Genomic DNA, 18,391 nt, shown 5'->3' with positions numbered 1-18,391 from the left:
TATGCCGGACACATCTTAGGGAGAGAGAGCGAGAGGGAGACAAACCCACGCCTACACAAGACATTTTGTCACCCAAGCCAACCCTTGAAAAGGCTGCTTTGCAGAGCAAAAACAAGAAGAATGGTGCGTTTTGCAGCCGCCGCCCACTGCAATGAATCTGAATAACTCCTCCTTTAGGGCGCAAGCAACTCCCCTCCCCCTTGCAGTCTTTCCAATTCACGATACAAAAAGACGGACAGGACAGGTTGCCTGACTTTCCGTCACTGCCACCCTTTGCCATCCTTACCCGTAGAAAGCCCTTTCATCATCCCCAAACCCTAATCTTTTCCCTTTCCTTCCCAGCCCCCAAACCCTGCCCTCTGTACCTTTCTCACCACCCGCTTCCCTTCTCCTGTCATCCCCCTACCACCCGGGAAAAAAAGAGATTGCCCCCTCCTTCCACTAGCCCACCCTCCCACCCAAAGAACAACTTCTTCTGCGCAGCTTGTTTTCTAGGCAGCAGCGCTATTGTGATGTCATCGGGGGGCATTGTGACAAGCCGCCAGTGTTCCGTCTCTTCATGTTGTGCACTGTTCAAACCGAAAATACATCAACAGGCAGGCTACAGAAAAGCTTACTAACAAAGGTTAGAGAGGGGCTTTCTCAGAGGGCTTTTTACAGTTTGTCTATTCCCAATTATCCGGTTTAGTATACTTAATGAAAGTACTAATTCTTTCATAGGCCGCCCATTCTTAGTATTTGACGTTCAGGTAACAACAGGTAACTTTATTTGGAGTGGAAGCAGAGAGATAACACCAGATGCCAATTGTAGATCCTCTCACACCTGTGGTCACTGCAGCATCTGACTCCACTTTGTCCAAAAGGGATCTATTCCATTCAATTACACATGATCTAGATTAGACTGACAACAAGATACTGCACGGGACATAGCAGAGTTGGTGAAGTTGAGTGGTGATGAGTTTGCTATTTGGATGAATAAAGCAAGTAAAAAGTGTGTTAGATAAAAATTCATTTCAATTCGCTAATCGGGCTAATATGAATCAGGTGAATCGAGTTCTGCTTTTGGAAACTGGGTTAAGAAGGGGTGCACCGTTCCTGGAGGTACTGCAATACCAGGTCAATGCGTGGAGTGGACAGAGCAAGCTCTTTTTCCATCTCCCTGTTCTAAAAATCCATTTAATATATGGTCCCCAGATAGGGGACGTATCAGATATTAAACTGATAAGAACAGATACTACACTTGATCTTAGCCAAAAGGCCGAGAAGCGATAACCAGAATTGGTTTGGGCCTCGAGTGGCACCCTGGCCTATGCCGGACACATCTTAGGGAGAGAGAGCGAGAGGGAGACAAACCCACGCCTACACAAGACATTTTGTCACCCAAGCCAACCCTTGAAAAGGCTGCTTTGCAGAGCAAAAACAAGAAGAATGGTGCGTTTTGCAGCCGCCGCCCACTGCAATGAATCTGAATAACTCCTCCTTTAGGGCGCAAGCAACTCCCCTCCCCCTTGCAGTCTTTCCAATTCACGATACAAAAAGACGGACAGGACAGGTTGCCTGACTTTCCGTCACTGCCACCCTTTGCCATCCTTACCCGTAGAAAGCCCTTTCATCATCCCCAAACCCTAATCTTTTCCCTTTCCTTCCCAGCCCCCAAACCCTGCCCTCTGTACCTTTCTCACCACCCGCTTCCCTTCTCCTGTCATCCCCCTACCACCCGGGAAAAAAAGAGATTGCCCCCTCCTTCCACTAGCCCACCCTCCCACCCAAAGAACAACTTCTTCTGCGCAGCTTGTTTTCTAGGCAGCAGCGCTATTGTGATGTCATCGGGGGGCATTGTGACAAGCCGCCAGTGTTCCGTCTCTTCATGTTGTGCACTGTTCAAACCGAAAATACATCAACAGGCAGGCTACAGAAAAGCTTACTAACAAAGGTTAGAGAGGGGCTTTCTCAGAGGGCTTTTTACAGTTTGTCTATTCCCAATTAGCCGGTTTAGTATACTTAATGAAAGTACTAATTCTTTCATAGGCCGCCCATTCTTAGTATTTGACGTTCAGGTAACAACAGGTAACTTTATTTGGAGTGGAAGCAGAGAGATAACACCAGATGCCAATTGTAGATCCTCTCACACCTGTGGTCACTGCAGCATCTGACTCCACTTTGTCCAAAAGGGATCTATTCCATTCAATTACACATGATCTAGATTAGACTGACAACAAGATACTGCACGGGACATAGCAGAGTTGGTGAAGTTGAGTGGTGATGAGTTTGCTATTTGGATGAATAAAGCAAGTAAAAAGTGTGTTAGATAAAAATTCATTTCAATTCGCTAATCGGGCTAATATGAATCAGGTGAATCGAGTTCTGCTTTTGGAAACTGGGTTAAGAAGGGGTGCACCGTTCCTGGAGGTACTGCAATACCAGGTCAATGCGTGGAGTGGACAGAGCAAGCTCTTTTTCCATCTCCCTGTTCTAAAAATCCATTTAATATATGGTCCCCAGATAGGGGACGTATCAGATATTAAACTGATAAGAACAGATACTACACTTGATCTTAGCCAAAAGGCCGAGAAGCGATAACCAGAATTGGTTTGGGCCTCGAGTGGCACCCTGGCCTATGCCGGACACATCTTAGGGAGAGAGAGCGAGAGGGAGACAAACCCACGCCTACACAAGACATTTTGTCACCCAAGCCAACCCTTGAAAAGGCTGCTTTGCAGAGCAAAAACAAGAAGAATGGTGCGTTTTGCAGCCGCCGCCCACTGCAATGAATCTGAATAACTCCTCCTTTAGGGCGCAAGCAACTCCCCTCCCCCTTGCAGTCTTTCCAATTCACGATACAAAAAGACGGACAGGACAGGTTGCCTGACTTTCCGTCACTGCCACCCTTTGCCATCCTTACCCGTAGAAAGCCCTTTCATCATCCCCAAACCCTAATCTTTTCCCTTTCCTTCCCAGCCCCCAAACCCTGCCCTCTGTACCTTTCTCACCACCCGCTTCCCTTCTCCTGTCATCCCCCTACCACCCGGGAAAAAAAGAGATTGCCCCCTCCTTCCACTAGCCCACCCTCCCACCCAAAGAACAACTTCTTCTGCGCAGCTTGTTTTCTAGGCAGCAGCGCTATTGTGATGTCATCGGGGGGCATTGTGACAAGCCGCCAGTGTTCCGTCTCTTCATGTTGTGCACTGTTCAAACCGAAAATACATCAACAGGCAGGCTACAGAAAAGCTTACTAACAAAGGTTAGAGAGGGGCTTTCTCAGAGGGCTTTTTACAGTTTGTCTATTCCCAATTATCCGGTTTAGTATACTTAATGAAAGTACTAATTCTTTCATAGGCCGCCCATTCTTAGTATTTGACGTTCAGGTAACAACAGGTAACTTTATTTGGAGTGGAAGCAGAGAGATAACACCAGATGCCAATTGTAGATCCTCTCACACCTGTGGTCACTGCAGCATCTGACTCCACTTTGTCCAAAAGGGATCTATTCCATTCAATTACACATGATCTAGATTAGACTGACAACAAGATACTGCACGGGACATAGCAGAGTTGGTGAAGTTGAGTGGTGATGAGTTTGCTATTTGGATGAATAAAGCAAGTAAAAAGTGTGTTAGATAAAAATTCATTTCAATTCGCTAATCGGGCTAATATGAATCAGGTGAATCGAGTTCTGCTTTTGGAAACTGGGTTAAGAAGGGGTGCACCGTTCCTGGAGGTACTGCAATACCAGGTCAATGCGTGGAGTGGACAGAGCAAGCTCTTTTTCCATCTCCCTGTTCTAAAAATCCATTTAATATATGGTCCCCAGATAGGGGACGTATCAGATATTAAACTGATAAGAACAGATACTACACTTGATCTTAGCCAAAAGGCCGAGAAGCGATAACCAGAATTGGTTTGGGCCTCGAGTGGCACCCTGGCCTATGCCGGACACATCTTAGGGAGAGAGAGCGAGAGGGAGACAAACCCACGCCTACACAAGACATTTTGTCACCCAAGCCAACCCTTGAAAAGGCTGCTTTGCAGAGCAAAAACAAGAAGAATGGTGCGTTTTGCAGCCGCCGCCCACTGCAATGAATCTGAATAACTCCTCCTTTAGGGCGCAAGCAACTCCCCTCCCCCTTGCAGTCTTTCCAATTCACGATACAAAAAGACGGACAGGACAGGTTGCCTGACTTTCCGTCACTGCCACCCTTTGCCATCCTTACCCGTAGAAAGCCCTTTCATCATCCCCAAACCCTAATCTTTTCCCTTTCCTTCCCAGCCCCCAAACCCTGCCCTCTGTACCTTTCTCACCACCCGCTTCCCTTCTCCTGTCATCCCCCTACCACCCGGGAAAAAAAGAGATTGCCCCCTCCTTCCACTAGCCCACCCTCCCACCCAAAGAACAACTTCTTCTGCGCAGCTTGTTTTCTAGGCAGCAGCGCTATTGTGATGTCATCGGGGGGCATTGTGACAAGCCGCCAGTGTTCCGTCTCTTCATGTTGTGCACTGTTCAAACCGAAAATACATCAACAGGCAGGCTACAGAAAAGCTTACTAACAAAGGTTAGAGAGGGGCTTTCTCAGAGGGCTTTTTACAGTTTGTCTATTCCCAATTAGCCGGTTTAGTATACTTAATGAAAGTACTAATTCTTTCATAGGCCGCCCATTCTTAGTATTTGACGTTCAGGTAACAACAGGTAACTTTATTTGGAGTGGAAGCAGAGAGATAACACCAGATGCCAATTGTAGATCCTCTCACACCTGTGGTCACTGCAGCATCTGACTCCACTTTGTCCAAAAGGGATCTATTCCATTCAATTACACATGATCTAGATTAGACTGACAACAAGATACTGCACGGGACATAGCAGAGTTGGTGAAGTTGAGTGGTGATGAGTTTGCTATTTGGATGAATAAAGCAAGTAAAAAGTGTGTTAGATAAAAATTCATTTCAATTCGCTAATCGGGCTAATATGAATCAGGTGAATCGAGTTCTGCTTTTGGAAACTGGGTTAAGAAGGGGTGCACCGTTCCTGGAGGTACTGCAATACCAGGTCAATGCGTGGAGTGGACAGAGCAAGCTCTTTTTCCATCTCCCTGTTCTAAAAATCCATTTAATATATGGTCCCCAGATAGGGGACGTATCAGATATTAAACTGATAAGAACAGATTTTTTGATTTAATGAAGCTTTCCAAAGCACCGCAAAAATGCATGACCGAAGTCACACCAAAAACAGTGCAAAGGCTAGGATTCGTGTGGACCCCTCCGTGAGAAGAGGATCCCCAAAAATCAACCCCGTCCCTCCGAGCCAGAAGGCCACAGCGAGGGTCAGGGATCTTCGGTGCTCCCCCAAGCCGAAGCCTGGTTGAGCCTTGTTGTTGCTCCCAGCGTCCACCGAGGCATCTTACCCAAGTGGAGTAGGGAGCTACTAGTCGTTGGTTTCGCAGCCGAGACTGCCCGGACCGTCAACCGGTGTTGGTTTCTCAGCCCAAGGCTGACCGGACCTCCAACCGGGTGTTGGTTTCTCAGCCCAAGGCTAACCGGACCTCCAACCGGGTGTTGGTTTCTCAGCCAAAGCTGACCCGGACCTCCAACCGGGTGTTGGTTTCTCAGCCCAAAGCTGACCGGACGTCCGACCGGGATTATAAAAATTTCCCTTCTTAGCCAGAAGGCCGGGATAGGGCAATATGCTTGGAAAGTATGAATAGGCAAGGCGCGGCGTGCGACAGAGTCTGAGGCTTACCAGGGTCCCAACCTAGCAAGTTCAGACTCCCTCCAGGGTGTCCATTCCTGGGGCACATTGCACCATAACCCCCACACTTACTCAGTCTGATAGCCTCGATCCTGGTAGGGCCATGGTTTCCTCTAGATGGATATACTATCCTCCCAAAGTACTAACAAGCGCAACCTTCCAGTGTGCATTGCATCATTGTACTAAGGTGGCCGGAGCCTTAAACCACCTTTTCGAACAGATACTACACTTGATCTTAGCCAAAAGGCCGAGAAGCGATAAGAACAGATACTACACTTGATCTTAGCCAAAAGGCCGAGAAGCGATAACCAGAATTGGTTTGGGCCTCGAGTGGCACCCTGGCCTATGCCGGACACATCTTAGGGAGAGAGAGCGAGAGGGAGACAAACCCACGCCTACACAAGACATTTTGTCACCCAAGCCAACCCTTGAAAAGGCTGCTTTGCAGAGCAAAAACAAGAAGAATGGTGCGTTTTGCAGCCGCCGCCCACTGCAATGAATCTGAATAACTCCTCCTTTAGGGCGCAAGCAACTCCCCTCCCCCTTGCAGTCTTTCCAATTCACGATACAAAAAGACGGACAGGACAGGTTGCCTGACTTTCCGTCACTGCCACCCTTTGCCATCCTTACCCGTAGAAAGCCCTTTCATCATCCCCAAACCCTAATCTTTTCCCTTTCCTTCCCAGCCCCCAAACCCTGCCCTCTGTACCTTTCTCACCACCCGCTTCCCTTCTCCTGTCATCCCCCTACCACCCGGGAAAAAAAGAGATTGCCCCCTCCTTCCACTAGCCCACCCTCCCACCCAAAGAACAACTTCTTCTGCGCAGCTTGTTTTCTAGGCAGCAGCGCTATTGTGATGTCATCGGGGGGCATTGTGACAAGCCGCCAGTGTTCCGTCTCTTCATGTTGTGCACTGTTCAAACCGAAAATACATCAACAGGCAGGCTACAGAAAAGCTTACTAACAAAGGTTAGAGAGGGGCTTTCTCAGAGGGCTTTTTACAGTTTGTCTATTCCCAATTAGCCGGTTTAGTATACTTAATGAAAGTACTAATTCTTTCATAGGCCGCCCATTCTTAGTATTTGACGTTCAGGTAACAACAGGTAACTTTATTTGGAGTGGAAGCAGAGAGATAACACCAGATGCCAATTGTAGATCCTCTCACACCTGTGGTCACTGCAGCATCTGACTCCACTTTGTCCAAAAGGGATCTATTCCATTCAATTACACATGATCTAGATTAGACTGACAACAAGATACTGCACGGGACATAGCAGAGTTGGTGAAGTTGAGTGGTGATGAGTTTGCTATTTGGATGAATAAAGCAAGTAAAAAGTGTGTTAGATAAAAATTCATTTCAATTCGCTAATCGGGCTAATATGAATCAGGTGAATCGAGTTCTGCTTTTGGAAACTGGGTTAAGAAGGGGTGCACCGTTCCTGGAGGTACTGCAATACCAGGTCAATGCGTGGAGTGGACAGAGCAAGCTCTTTTTCCATCTCCCTGTTCTAAAAATCCATTTAATATATGGTCCCCAGATAGGGGACGTATCAGATATTAAACTGATAAGAACAGATACTACACTTGATCTTAGCCAAAAGGCCGAGAAGCGATAACCAGAATTGGTTTGGGCCTCGAGTGGCACCCTGGCCTATGCCGGACACATCTTAGGGAGAGAGAGCGAGAGGGAGACAAACCCACGCCTACACAAGACATTTTGTCACCCAAGCCAACCCTTGAAAAGGCTGCTTTGCAGAGCAAAAACAAGAAGAATGGTGCGTTTTGCAGCCGCCGCCCACTGCAATGAATCTGAATAACTCCTCCTTTAGGGCGCAAGCAACTCCCCTCCCCCTTGCAGTCTTTCCAATTCACGATACAAAAAGACGGACAGGACAGGTTGCCTGACTTTCCGTCACTGCCACCCTTTGCCATCCTTACCCGTAGAAAGCCCTTTCATCATCCCCAAACCCTAATCTTTTCCCTTTCCTTCCCAGCCCCCAAACCCTGCCCTCTGTACCTTTCTCACCACCCGCTTCCCTTCTCCTGTCATCCCCCTACCACCCGGGAAAAAAAGAGATTGCCCCCTCCTTCCACTAGCCCACCCTCCCACCCAAAGAACAACTTCTTCTGCGCAGCTTGTTTTCTAGGCAGCAGCGCTATTGTGATGTCATCGGGGGGCATTGTGACAAGCCGCCAGTGTTCCGTCTCTTCATGTTGTGCACTGTTCAAACCGAAAATACATCAACAGGCAGGCTACAGAAAAGCTTACTAACAAAGGTTAGAGAGGGGCTTTCTCAGAGGGCTTTTTACAGTTTGTCTATTCCCAATTAGCCGGTTTAGTATACTTAATGAAAGTACTAATTCTTTCATAGGCCGCCCATTCTTAGTATTTGACGTTCAGGTAACAACAGGTAACTTTATTTGGAGTGGAAGCAGAGAGATAACACCAGATGCCAATTGTAGATCCTCTCACACCTGTGGTCACTGCAGCATCTGACTCCACTTTGTCCAAAAGGGATCTATTCCATTCAATTACACATGATCTAGATTAGACTGACAACAAGATACTGCACGGGACATAGCAGAGTTGGTGAAGTTGAGTGGTGATGAGTTTGCTATTTGGATGAATAAAGCAAGTAAAAAGTGTGTTAGATAAAAATTCATTTCAATTCGCTAATCGGGCTAATATGAATCAGGTGAATCGAGTTCTGCTTTTGGAAACTGGGTTAAGAAGGGGTGCACCGTTCCTGGAGGTACTGCAATACCAGGTCAATGCGTGGAGTGGACAGAGCAAGCTCTTTTTCCATCTCCCTGTTCTAAAAATCCATTTAATATATGGTCCCCAGATAGGGGACGTATCAGATATTAAACTGATAAGAACAGATACTACACTTGATCTTAGCCAAAAGGCCGAGAAGCGATAACCAGAATTGGTTTGGGCCTCGAGTGGCACCCTGGCCTATGCCGGACACATCTTAGGGAGAGAGAGCGAGAGGGAGACAAACCCACGCCTACACAAGACATTTTGTCACCCAAGCCAACCCTTGAAAAGGCTGCTTTGCAGAGCAAAAACAAGAAGAATGGTGCGTTTTGCAGCCGCCGCCCACTGCAATGAATCTGAATAACTCCTCCTTTAGGGCGCAAGCAACTCCCCTCCCCCTTGCAGTCTTTCCAATTCACGATACAAAAAGACGGACAGGACAGGTTGCCTGACTTTCCGTCACTGCCACCCTTTGCCATCCTTACCCGTAGAAAGCCCTTTCATCATCCCCAAACCCTAATCTTTTCCCTTTCCTTCCCAGCCCCCAAACCCTGCCCTCTGTACCTTTCTCACCACCCGCTTCCCTTCTCCTGTCATCCCCCTACCACCCGGGAAAAAAAGAGATTGCCCCCTCCTTCCACTAGCCCACCCTCCCACCCAAAGAACAACTTCTTCTGCGCAGCTTGTTTTCTAGGCAGCAGCGCTATTGTGATGTCATCGGGGGGCATTGTGACAAGCCGCCAGTGTTCCGTCTCTTCATGTTGTGCACTGTTCAAACCGAAAATACATCAACAGGCAGGCTACAGAAAAGCTTACTAACAAAGGTTAGAGAGGGGCTTTCTCAGAGGGCTTTTTACAGTTTGTCTATTCCCAATTAGCCGGTTTAGTATACTTAATGAAAGTACTAATTCTTTCATAGGCCGCCCATTCTTAGTATTTGACGTTCAGGTAACAACAGGTAACTTTATTTGGAGTGGAAGCAGAGAGATAACACCAGATGCCAATTGTAGATCCTCTCACACCTGTGGTCACTGCAGCATCTGACTCCACTTTGTCCAAAAGGGATCTATTCCATTCAATTACACATGATCTAGATTAGACTGACAACAAGATACTGCACGGGACATAGCAGAGTTGGTGAAGTTGAGTGGTGATGAGTTTGCTATTTGGATGAATAAAGCAAGTAAAAAGTGTGTTAGATAAAAATTCATTTCAATTCGCTAATCGGGCTAATATGAATCAGGTGAATCGAGTTCTGCTTTTGGAAACTGGGTTAAGAAGGGGTGCACCGTTCCTGGAGGTACTGCAATACCAGGTCAATGCGTGGAGTGGACAGAGCAAGCTCTTTTTCCATCTCCCTGTTCTAAAAATCCATTTAATATATGGTCCCCAGATAGGGGACGTATCAGATATTAAACTGATAAGAACAGATTTTTTGATTTAATGAAGCTTTCCAAAGCACCGCAAAAATGCATGACCGAAGTCACACCAAAAACAGTGCAAAGGCTAGGATTCGTGTGGACCCCTCCGTGAGAAGAGGATCCCCAAAAATCAACCCCGTCCCTCCGAGCCAGAAGGCCACAGCGAGGGTCAGGGATCTTCGGTGCTCCCCCAAGCCGAAGCCTGGTTGAGCCTTGTTGTTGCTCCCAGCGTCCACCGAGGCATCTTACCCAAGTGGAGTAGGGAGCTACTAGTCGTTGGTTTCGCAGCCGAGACTGCCCGGACCGTCAACCGGTGTTGGTTTCTCAGCCCAAGGCTGACCGGACCTCCAACCGGGTGTTGGTTTCTCAGCCCAAGGCTAACCGGACCTCCAACCGGGTGTTGGTTTCTCAGCCAAAGCTGACCCGGACCTCCAACCGGGTGTTGGTTTCTCAGCCCAAAGCTGACCGGACGTCCGACCGGGATTATAAAAATTTCCCTTCTTAGCCAGAAGGCCGGGATAGGGCAATATGCTTGGAAAGTATGAATAGGCAAGGCGCGGCGTGCGACAGAGTCTGAGGCTTACCAGGGTCCCAACCTAGCAAGTTCAGACTCCCTCCAGGGTGTCCATTCCTGGGGCACATTGCACCATAACCCCCACACTTACTCAGTCTGATAGCCTCGATCCTGGTAGGGCCATGGTTTCCTCTAGATGGATATACTATCCTCCCAAAGTACTAACAAGCGCAACCTTCCAGTGTGCATTGCATCATTGTACTAAGGTGGCCGGAGCCTTAAACCACCTTTTCGAACAGATACTACACTTGATCTTAGCCAAAAGGCCGAGAAGCGATAAGAACAGATACTACACTTGATCTTAGCCAAAAGGCCGAGAAGCGATAACCAGAATTGGTTTGGGCCTCGAGTGGCACCCTGGCCTATGCCGGACACATCTTAGGGAGAGAGAGCGAGAGGGAGACAAACCCACGCCTACACAAGACATTTTGTCACCCAAGCCAACCCTTGAAAAGGCTGCTTTGCAGAGCAAAAACAAGAAGAATGGTGCGTTTTGCAGCCGCCGCCCACTGCAATGAATCTGAATAACTCCTCCTTTAGGGCGCAAGCAACTCCCCTCCCCCTTGCAGTCTTTCCAATTCACGATACAAAAAGACGGACAGGACAGGTTGCCTGACTTTCCGTCACTGCCACCCTTTGCCATCCTTACCCGTAGAAAGCCCTTTCATCATCCCCAAACCCTAATCTTTTCCCTTTCCTTCCCAGCCCCCAAACCCTGCCCTCTGTACCTTTCTCACCACCCGCTTCCCTTCTCCTGTCATCCCCCTACCACCCGGGAAAAAAAGAGATTGCCCCCTCCTTCCACTAGCCCACCCTCCCACCCAAAGAACAACTTCTTCTGCGCAGCTTGTTTTCTAGGCAGCAGCGCTATTGTGATGTCATCGGGGGGCATTGTGACAAGCCGCCAGTGTTCCGTCTCTTCATGTTGTGCACTGTTCAAACCGAAAATACATCAACAGGCAGGCTACAGAAAAGCTTACTAACAAAGGTTAGAGAGGGGCTTTCTCAGAGGGCTTTTTACAGTTTGTCTATTCCCAATTAGCCGGTTTAGTATACTTAATGAAAGTACTAATTCTTTCATAGGCCGCCCATTCTTAGTATTTGACGTTCAGGTAACAACAGGTAACTTTATTTGGAGTGGAAGCAGAGAGATAACACCAGATGCCAATTGTAGATCCTCTCACACCTGTGGTCACTGCAGCATCTGACTCCACTTTGTCCAAAAGGGATCTATTCCATTCAATTACACATGATCTAGATTAGACTGACAACAAGATACTGCACGGGACATAGCAGAGTTGGTGAAGTTGAGTGGTGATGAGTTTGCTATTTGGATGAATAAAGCAAGTAAAAAGTGTGTTAGATAAAAATTCATTTCAATTCGCTAATCGGGCTAATATGAATCAGGTGAATCGAGTTCTGCTTTTGGAAACTGGGTTAAGAAGGGGTGCACCGTTCCTGGAGGTACTGCAATACCAGGTCAATGCGTGGAGTGGACAGAGCAAGCTCTTTTTCCATCTCCCTGTTCTAAAAATCCATTTAATATATGGTCCCCAGATAGGGGACGTATCAGATATTAAACTGATAAGAACAGATACTACACTTGATCTTAGCCAAAAGGCCGAGAAGCGATAACCAGAATTGGTTTGGGCCTCGAGTGGCACCCTGGCCTATGCCGGACACATCTTAGGGAGAGAGAGCGAGAGGGAGACAAACCCACGCCTACACAAGACATTTTGTCACCCAAGCCAACCCTTGAAAAGGCTGCTTTGCAGAGCAAAAACAAGAAGAATGGTGCGTTTTGCAGCCGCCGCCCACTGCAATGAATCTGAATAACTCCTCCTTTAGGGCGCAAGCAACTCCCCTCCCCCTTGCAGTCTTTCCAATTCACGATACAAAAAGACGGACAGGACAGGTTGCCTGACTTTCCGTCACTGCCACCCTTTGCCATCCTTACCCGTAGAAAGCCCTTTCATCATCCCCAAACCCTAATCTTTTCCCTTTCCTTCCCAGCCCCCAAACCCTGCCCTCTGTACCTTTCTCACCACCCGCTTCCCTTCTCCTGTCATCCCCCTACCACCCGGGAAAAAAAGAGATTGCCCCCTCCTTCCACTAGCCCACCCTCCCACCCAAAGAACAACTTCTTCTGCGCAGCTTGTTTTCTAGGCAGCAGCGCTATTGTGATGTCATCGGGGGGCATTGTGACAAGCCGCCAGTGTTCCGTCTCTTCATGTTGTGCACTGTTCAAACCGAAAATACATCAACAGGCAGGCTACAGAAAAGCTTACTAACAAAGGTTAGAGAGGGGCTTTCTCAGAGGGCTTTTTACAGTTTGTCTATTCCCAATTAGCCGGTTTAGTATACTTAATGAAAGTACTAATTCTTTCATAGGCCGCCCATTCTTAGTATTTGACGTTCAGGTAACAACAGGTAACTTTATTTGGAGTGGAAGCAGAGAGATAACACCAGATGCCAATTGTAGATCCTCTCACACCTGTGGTCACTGCAGCATCTGACTCCACTTTGTCCAAAAGGGATCTATTCCATTCAATTACACATGATCTAGATTAGACTGACAACAAGATACTGCACGGGACATAGCAGAGTTGGTGAAGTTGAGTGGTGATGAGTTTGCTATTTGGATGAATAAAGCAAGTAAAAAGTGTGTTAGATAAAAATTCATTTCAATTCGCTAATCGGGCTAATATGAATCAGGTGAATCGAGTTCTGCTTTTGGAAACTGGGTTAAGAAGGGGTGCACCGTTCCTGGAGGTACTGCAATACCAGGTCAATGCGTGGAGTGGACAGAGCAAGCTCTTTTTCCATCTCCCTGTTCTAAAAATCCATTTAATATATGGTCCCCAGATAGGGGACGTATCAGATATTAAACTGATAAGAACAGATACTACACTTGATCTTAGCCAAAAGGCCGAGAAGCGATAACCAGAATTGGTTTGGGCCTCGAGTGGCACCCTGGCCTATGCCGGACACATCTTAGGGAGAGAGAGCGAGAGGGAGACAAACCCACGCCTACACAAGACATTTTGTCACCCAAGCCAACCCTTGAAAAGGCTGCTTTGCAGAGCAAAAACAAGAAGAATGGTGCGTTTTGCAGCCGCCGCCCACTGCAATGAATCTGAATAACTCCTCCTTTAGGGCGCAAGCAACTCCCCTCCCCCTTGCAGTCTTTCCAATTCACGATACAAAAAGACGGACAGGACAGGTTGCCTGACTTTCCGTCACTGCCACCCTTTGCCATCCTTACCCGTAGAAAGCCCTTTCATCATCCCCAAACCCTAATCTTTTCCCTTTCCTTCCCAGCCCCCAAACCCTGCCCTCTGTACCTTTCTCACCACCCGCTTCCCTTCTCCTGTCATCCCCCTACCACCCGGGAAAAAAAGAGATTGCCCCCTCCTTCCACTAGCCCACCCTCCCACCCAAAGAACAACTTCTTCTGCGCAGCTTGTTTTCTAGGCAGCAGCGCTATTGTGATGTCATCGGGGGGCATTGTGACAAGCCGCCAGTGTTCCGTCTCTTCATGTTGTGCACTGTTCAAACCGAAAATACATCAACAGGCAGGCTACAGAAAAGCTTACTAACAAAGGTTAGAGAGGGGCTTTCTCAGAGGGCTTTTTACAGTTTGTCTATTCCCAATTAGCCGGTTTAGTATACTTAATGAAAGTACTAATTCTTTCATAGGCCGCCCATTCTTAGTATTTGACGTTCAGGTAACAACAGGTAACTTTATTTGGAGTGGAAGCAGAGAGATAACACCAGATGCCAATTGTAGATCCTCTCACACCTGTGGTCACTGCAGCATCTGACTCCACTTTGTCCAAAAGGGATCTATTCCATTCAATTACACATGATCTAGATTAGACTGACAACAAGATACTGCACGGGACATAGCAGAGTTGGTGAAGTTGAGTGGTGATGAGTTTGCTATTTGGATGAATAAAGCAAGTAAAAAGTGTGTTAGATAAAAATTCATTTCAATTCGCTAATCGGGCTAATATGAATCAGGTGAATCGAGTTCTGCTTTTGGAAACTGGGTTAAGAAGGGGTGCACCGTTCCTGGAGGTACTGCAATACCAGGTCAATGCGTGGAGTGGACAGAGCAAGCTCTTTTTCCATCTCCCTGTTCTAAAAATCCATTTAATATATGGTCCCCAGATAGGGGACGTATCAGATATTAAACTGATAAGAACAGATACTACACTTGATCTTAGCCAAAAGGCCGAGAAGCGATAACCAGAATTGGTTTGGGCCTCGAGTGGCACCCTGGCCTATGCCGGACACATCTTAGGGAGAGAGAGCGAGAGGGAGACAAACCCACGCCTACACAAGACATTTTGTCACCCAAGCCAACCCTTGAAAAGGCTGCTTTGCAGAGCAAAAACAAGAAGAATGGTGCGTTTTGCAGCCGCCGCCCACTGCAATGAATCTGAATAACTCCTCCTTTAGGGCGCAAGCAACTCCCCTCCCCCTTGCAGTCTTTCCAATTCACGATACAAAAAGACGGACAGGACAGGTTGCCTGACTTTCCGTCACTGCCACCCTTTGCCATCCTTACCCGTAGAAAGCCCTTTCATCATCCCCAAACCCTAATCTTTTCCCTTTCCTTCCCAGCCCCCAAACCCTGCCCTCTGTACCTTTCTCACCACCCGCTTCCCTTCTCCTGTCATCCCCCTACCACCCGGGAAAAAAAGAGATTGCCCCCTCCTTCCACTAGCCCACCCTCCCACCCAAAGAACAACTTCTTCTGCGCAGCTTGTTTTCTAGGCAGCAGCGCTATTGTGATGTCATCGGGGGGCATTGTGACAAGCCGCCAGTGTTCCGTCTCTTCATGTTGTGCACTGTTCAAACCGAAAATACATCAACAGGCAGGCTACAGAAAAGCTTACTAACAAAGGTTAGAGAGGGGCTTTCTCAGAGGGCTTTTTACAGTTTGTCTATTCCCAATTAGCCGGTTTAGTATACTTAATGAAAGTACTAATTCTTTCATAGGCCGCCCATTCTTAGTATTTGACGTTCAGGTAACAACAGGTAACTTTATTTGGAGTGGAAGCAGAGAGATAACACCAGATGCCAATTGTAGATCCTCTCACACCTGTGGTCACTGCAGCATCTGACTCCACTTTGTCCAAAAGGGATCTATTCCATTCAATTACACATGATCTAGATTAGACTGACAACAAGATACTGCACGGGACATAGCAGAGTTGGTGAAGTTGAGTGGTGATGAGTTTGCTATTTGGATGAATAAAGCAAGTAAAAAGTGTGTTAGATAAAAATTCATTTCAATTCGCTAATCGGGCTAATATGAATCAGGTGAATCGAGTTCTGCTTTTGGAAACTGGGTTAAGAAGGGGTGCACCGTTCCTGGAGGTACTGCAATACCAGGTCAATGCGTGGAGTGGACAGAGCAAGCTCTTTTTCCATCTCCCTGTTCTAAAAATCCATTTAATATATGGTCCCCAGATAGGGGACGTATCAGATATTAAACTGATAAGAACAGATACTACACTTGATCTTAGCCAAAAGGCCGAGAAGCGATAACCAGAATTGGTTTGGGCCTCGAGTGGCACCCTGGCCTATGCCGGACACATCTTAGGGAGAGAGAGCGAGAGGGAGACAAACCCACGCCTACACAAGACATTTTGTCACCCAAGCCAACCCTTGAAAAGGCTGCTTTGCAGAGCAAAAACAAGAAGAATGGTGCGTTTTGCAGCCGCCGCCCACTGCAATGAATCTGAATAACTCCTCCTTTAGGGCGCAAGCAACTCCCCTCCCCCTTGCAGTCTTTCCAATTCACGATACAAAAAGACGGACAGGACAGGTTGCCTGACTTTCCGTCACTGCCACCCTTTGCCATCCTTACCCGTAGAAAGCCCTTTCATCATCCCCAAACCCTAATCTTTTCCCTTTCCTTCCCAGCCCCCAAACCCTGCCCTCTGTACCTTTCTCACCACCCGCTTCCCTTCTCCTGTCATCCCCCTACCACCCGGGAAAAAAAGAGATTGCCCCCTCCGTCCACTAGCCCACCCTCCCACCCAAAGAACAACTTCTTCTGCGCAGCTTGTTTTCTAGGCAGCAGCGCTATTGTGATGTCATCGGGGGGCATTGTGACAAGCCGCCAGTGTTCCGTCTCTTCATGTTGTGCACTGTTCAAACCGAAAATACATCAACAGGCAGGCTACAGAAAAGCTTACTAACAAAGGTTAGAGAGGGGCTTTCTCAGAGGGCTTTTTACAGTTTGTCTATTCCCAATTAGCCGGTTTAGTATACTTAATGAAAGTACTAATTCTTTCATAGGCCGCCCATTCTTAGTATTTGACGTTCAGGTAACAACAGGTAACTTTATTTGGAGTGGAAGCAGAGAGATAACACCAGATGCCAATTGTAGATCCTCTCACACCTGTGGTCACTGCAGCATCTGACTCCACTTTGTCCAAAAGGGATCTATTCCATTCAATTACACATGATCTAGATTAGACTGACAACAAGATACTGCACGGGACATAGCAGAGTTGGTGAAGTTGAGTGGTGATGAGTTTGCTATTTGGATGAATAAAGCAAGTAAAAAGTGTGTTAGATAAAAATTCATTTCAATTCGCTAATCGGGCTAATATGAATCAGGTGAATCGAGTTCTGCTTTTGGAAACTGGGTTAAGAAGGGGTGCACCGTTCCTGGAGGTACTGCAATACCAGGTCAATGCGTGGAGTGGACAGAGCAAGCTCTTTTTCCATCTCCCTGTTCTAAAAATCCATTTAATATATGGTCCCCAGATAGGGGACGTATCAGATATTAAACTGATAAGAACAGATACTACACTTGATCTTAGCCAAAAGGCCGAGAAGCGATAACCAGAATTGGTTTGGGCCTCGAGTGGCACCCTGGCCTATGCCGGACACATCTTAGGGAGAGAGAGCGAGAGGGAGACAAACCCACGCCTACACAAGACATTTTGTCACCCAAGCCAACCCTTGAAAAGGCTGCTTTGCAGAGCAAAAACAAGAAGAATGGTGCGTTTTGCAGCCGCCGCCCACTGCAATGAATCTGAATAACTCCTCCTTTAGGGCGCAAGCAACTCCCCTCCCCCTTGCAGTCTTTCCAATTCACGATACAAAAAGACGGACAGGACAGGTTGCCTGACTTTCCGTCACTGCCACCCTTTGCCATCCTTACCCGTAGAAAGCCCTTTCATCATCCCCAAACCCTAATCTTTTCCCTTTCCTTCCCAGCCCCCAAACCCTGCCCTCTGTACCTTTCTCACCACCCGCTTCCCTTCTCCTGTCATCCCCCTACCACCCGGGAAAAAAAGAGATTGCCCCCTCCTTCCACTAGCCCACCCTCCCACCCAAAGAACAACTTCTTCTGCGCAGCTTGTTTTCTAGGCAGCAGCGCTATTGTGATGTCATCGGGGGGCATTGTGACAAGCCGCCAGTGTTCCGTCTCTTCATGTTGTGCACTGTTCAAACCGAAAATACATCAACAGGCAGGCTACAGAAAAGCTTACTAACAAAGGTTAGAGAGGGGCTTTCTCAGAGGGCTTTTTACAGTTTGTCTATTCCCAATTAGCCGGTTTAGTATACTTAATGAAAGTACTAATTCTTTCATAGGCCGCCCATTCTTAGTATTTGACGTTCAGGTAACAACAGGTAACTTTATTTGGAGTGGAAGCAGAGAGATAACACCAGATGCCAATTGTAGATCCTCTCACACCTGTGGTCACTGCAGCATCTGACTCCACTTTGTCCAAAAGGGATCTATTCCATTCAATTACACATGATCTAGATTAGACTGACAACAAGATACTGCACGGGACATAGCAGAGTTGGTGAAGTTGAGTGGTGATGAGTTTGCTATTTGGATGAATAAAGCAAGTAAAAAGT

General features: G+C 47.4%; 12 non-coding genes and 2 pseudogenes across 12 annotated transcripts; all 14 read right to left on the bottom strand.

Annotated features, from left to right (window-relative positions):
• Window positions 1–1,079: 1,079 nt before the first annotated feature.
• Window positions 1,080–1,270, bottom strand: LOC142264114 (U2 spliceosomal RNA). Its single transcript, XR_012730704.1, has one exon. It is a non-coding gene; the product is annotated as a U2 spliceosomal RNA (small nuclear RNA).
• A 1,117-nt stretch (window positions 1,271–2,387) lies between these two features.
• Window positions 2,388–2,578, bottom strand: LOC142264113 (U2 spliceosomal RNA). The gene has a single exon (XR_012730703.1). It is a non-coding gene; the product is annotated as a U2 spliceosomal RNA (small nuclear RNA).
• Window positions 2,579–3,695: 1,117 nt separating this feature from the next.
• On the bottom strand, window positions 3,696–3,886 carry LOC142264111 (U2 spliceosomal RNA). The gene has a single exon (XR_012730702.1). It is a non-coding gene; the product is annotated as a U2 spliceosomal RNA (small nuclear RNA).
• A 1,117-nt stretch (window positions 3,887–5,003) lies between these two features.
• On the bottom strand, window positions 5,004–5,200 carry LOC142264144 (U2 spliceosomal RNA). The gene has a single exon (XR_012730731.1). It is a non-coding gene; the product is annotated as a U2 spliceosomal RNA (small nuclear RNA).
• Window positions 5,201–5,876: 676 nt separating this feature from the next.
• On the bottom strand, window positions 5,877–6,045 carry LOC142264151 (U2 spliceosomal RNA; annotated as a pseudogene).
• Window positions 6,046–7,162: 1,117 nt separating this feature from the next.
• On the bottom strand, window positions 7,163–7,353 carry LOC142264110 (U2 spliceosomal RNA). Its single transcript, XR_012730701.1, has one exon. It is a non-coding gene; the product is annotated as a U2 spliceosomal RNA (small nuclear RNA).
• Window positions 7,354–8,470: 1,117 nt separating this feature from the next.
• LOC142264109 (U2 spliceosomal RNA) lies at window positions 8,471–8,661 on the bottom strand. The gene has a single exon (XR_012730700.1). It is a non-coding gene; the product is annotated as a U2 spliceosomal RNA (small nuclear RNA).
• Window positions 8,662–9,778: 1,117 nt separating this feature from the next.
• On the bottom strand, window positions 9,779–9,975 carry LOC142264143 (U2 spliceosomal RNA). Its single transcript, XR_012730730.1, has one exon. It is a non-coding gene; the product is annotated as a U2 spliceosomal RNA (small nuclear RNA).
• Window positions 9,976–10,651: 676 nt separating this feature from the next.
• On the bottom strand, window positions 10,652–10,820 carry LOC142264150 (U2 spliceosomal RNA; annotated as a pseudogene).
• A 1,117-nt stretch (window positions 10,821–11,937) lies between these two features.
• LOC142264108 (U2 spliceosomal RNA) lies at window positions 11,938–12,128 on the bottom strand. The gene has a single exon (XR_012730699.1). It is a non-coding gene; the product is annotated as a U2 spliceosomal RNA (small nuclear RNA).
• Window positions 12,129–13,245: 1,117 nt separating this feature from the next.
• LOC142264107 (U2 spliceosomal RNA) lies at window positions 13,246–13,436 on the bottom strand. The gene has a single exon (XR_012730698.1). It is a non-coding gene; the product is annotated as a U2 spliceosomal RNA (small nuclear RNA).
• A 1,117-nt stretch (window positions 13,437–14,553) lies between these two features.
• LOC142264106 (U2 spliceosomal RNA) lies at window positions 14,554–14,744 on the bottom strand. Its single transcript, XR_012730697.1, has one exon. It is a non-coding gene; the product is annotated as a U2 spliceosomal RNA (small nuclear RNA).
• Window positions 14,745–15,861: 1,117 nt separating this feature from the next.
• On the bottom strand, window positions 15,862–16,052 carry LOC142264105 (U2 spliceosomal RNA). The gene has a single exon (XR_012730696.1). It is a non-coding gene; the product is annotated as a U2 spliceosomal RNA (small nuclear RNA).
• Window positions 16,053–17,169: 1,117 nt separating this feature from the next.
• On the bottom strand, window positions 17,170–17,360 carry LOC142264103 (U2 spliceosomal RNA). Its single transcript, XR_012730694.1, has one exon. It is a non-coding gene; the product is annotated as a U2 spliceosomal RNA (small nuclear RNA).
• Window positions 17,361–18,391: the final 1,031 nt, after the last annotated feature.

The sequence above is a fragment of the Anomaloglossus baeobatrachus genome, unplaced genomic scaffold (assembly GCF_048569485.1).
Source record: "Anomaloglossus baeobatrachus isolate aAnoBae1 unplaced genomic scaffold, aAnoBae1.hap1 Scaffold_2628, whole genome shotgun sequence".
Classification (NCBI taxonomy): Eukaryota; Metazoa; Chordata; class Amphibia; order Anura; family Aromobatidae; genus Anomaloglossus; species Anomaloglossus baeobatrachus.
This window is presented reverse-complemented; position numbering and strand designations above follow the sequence as displayed.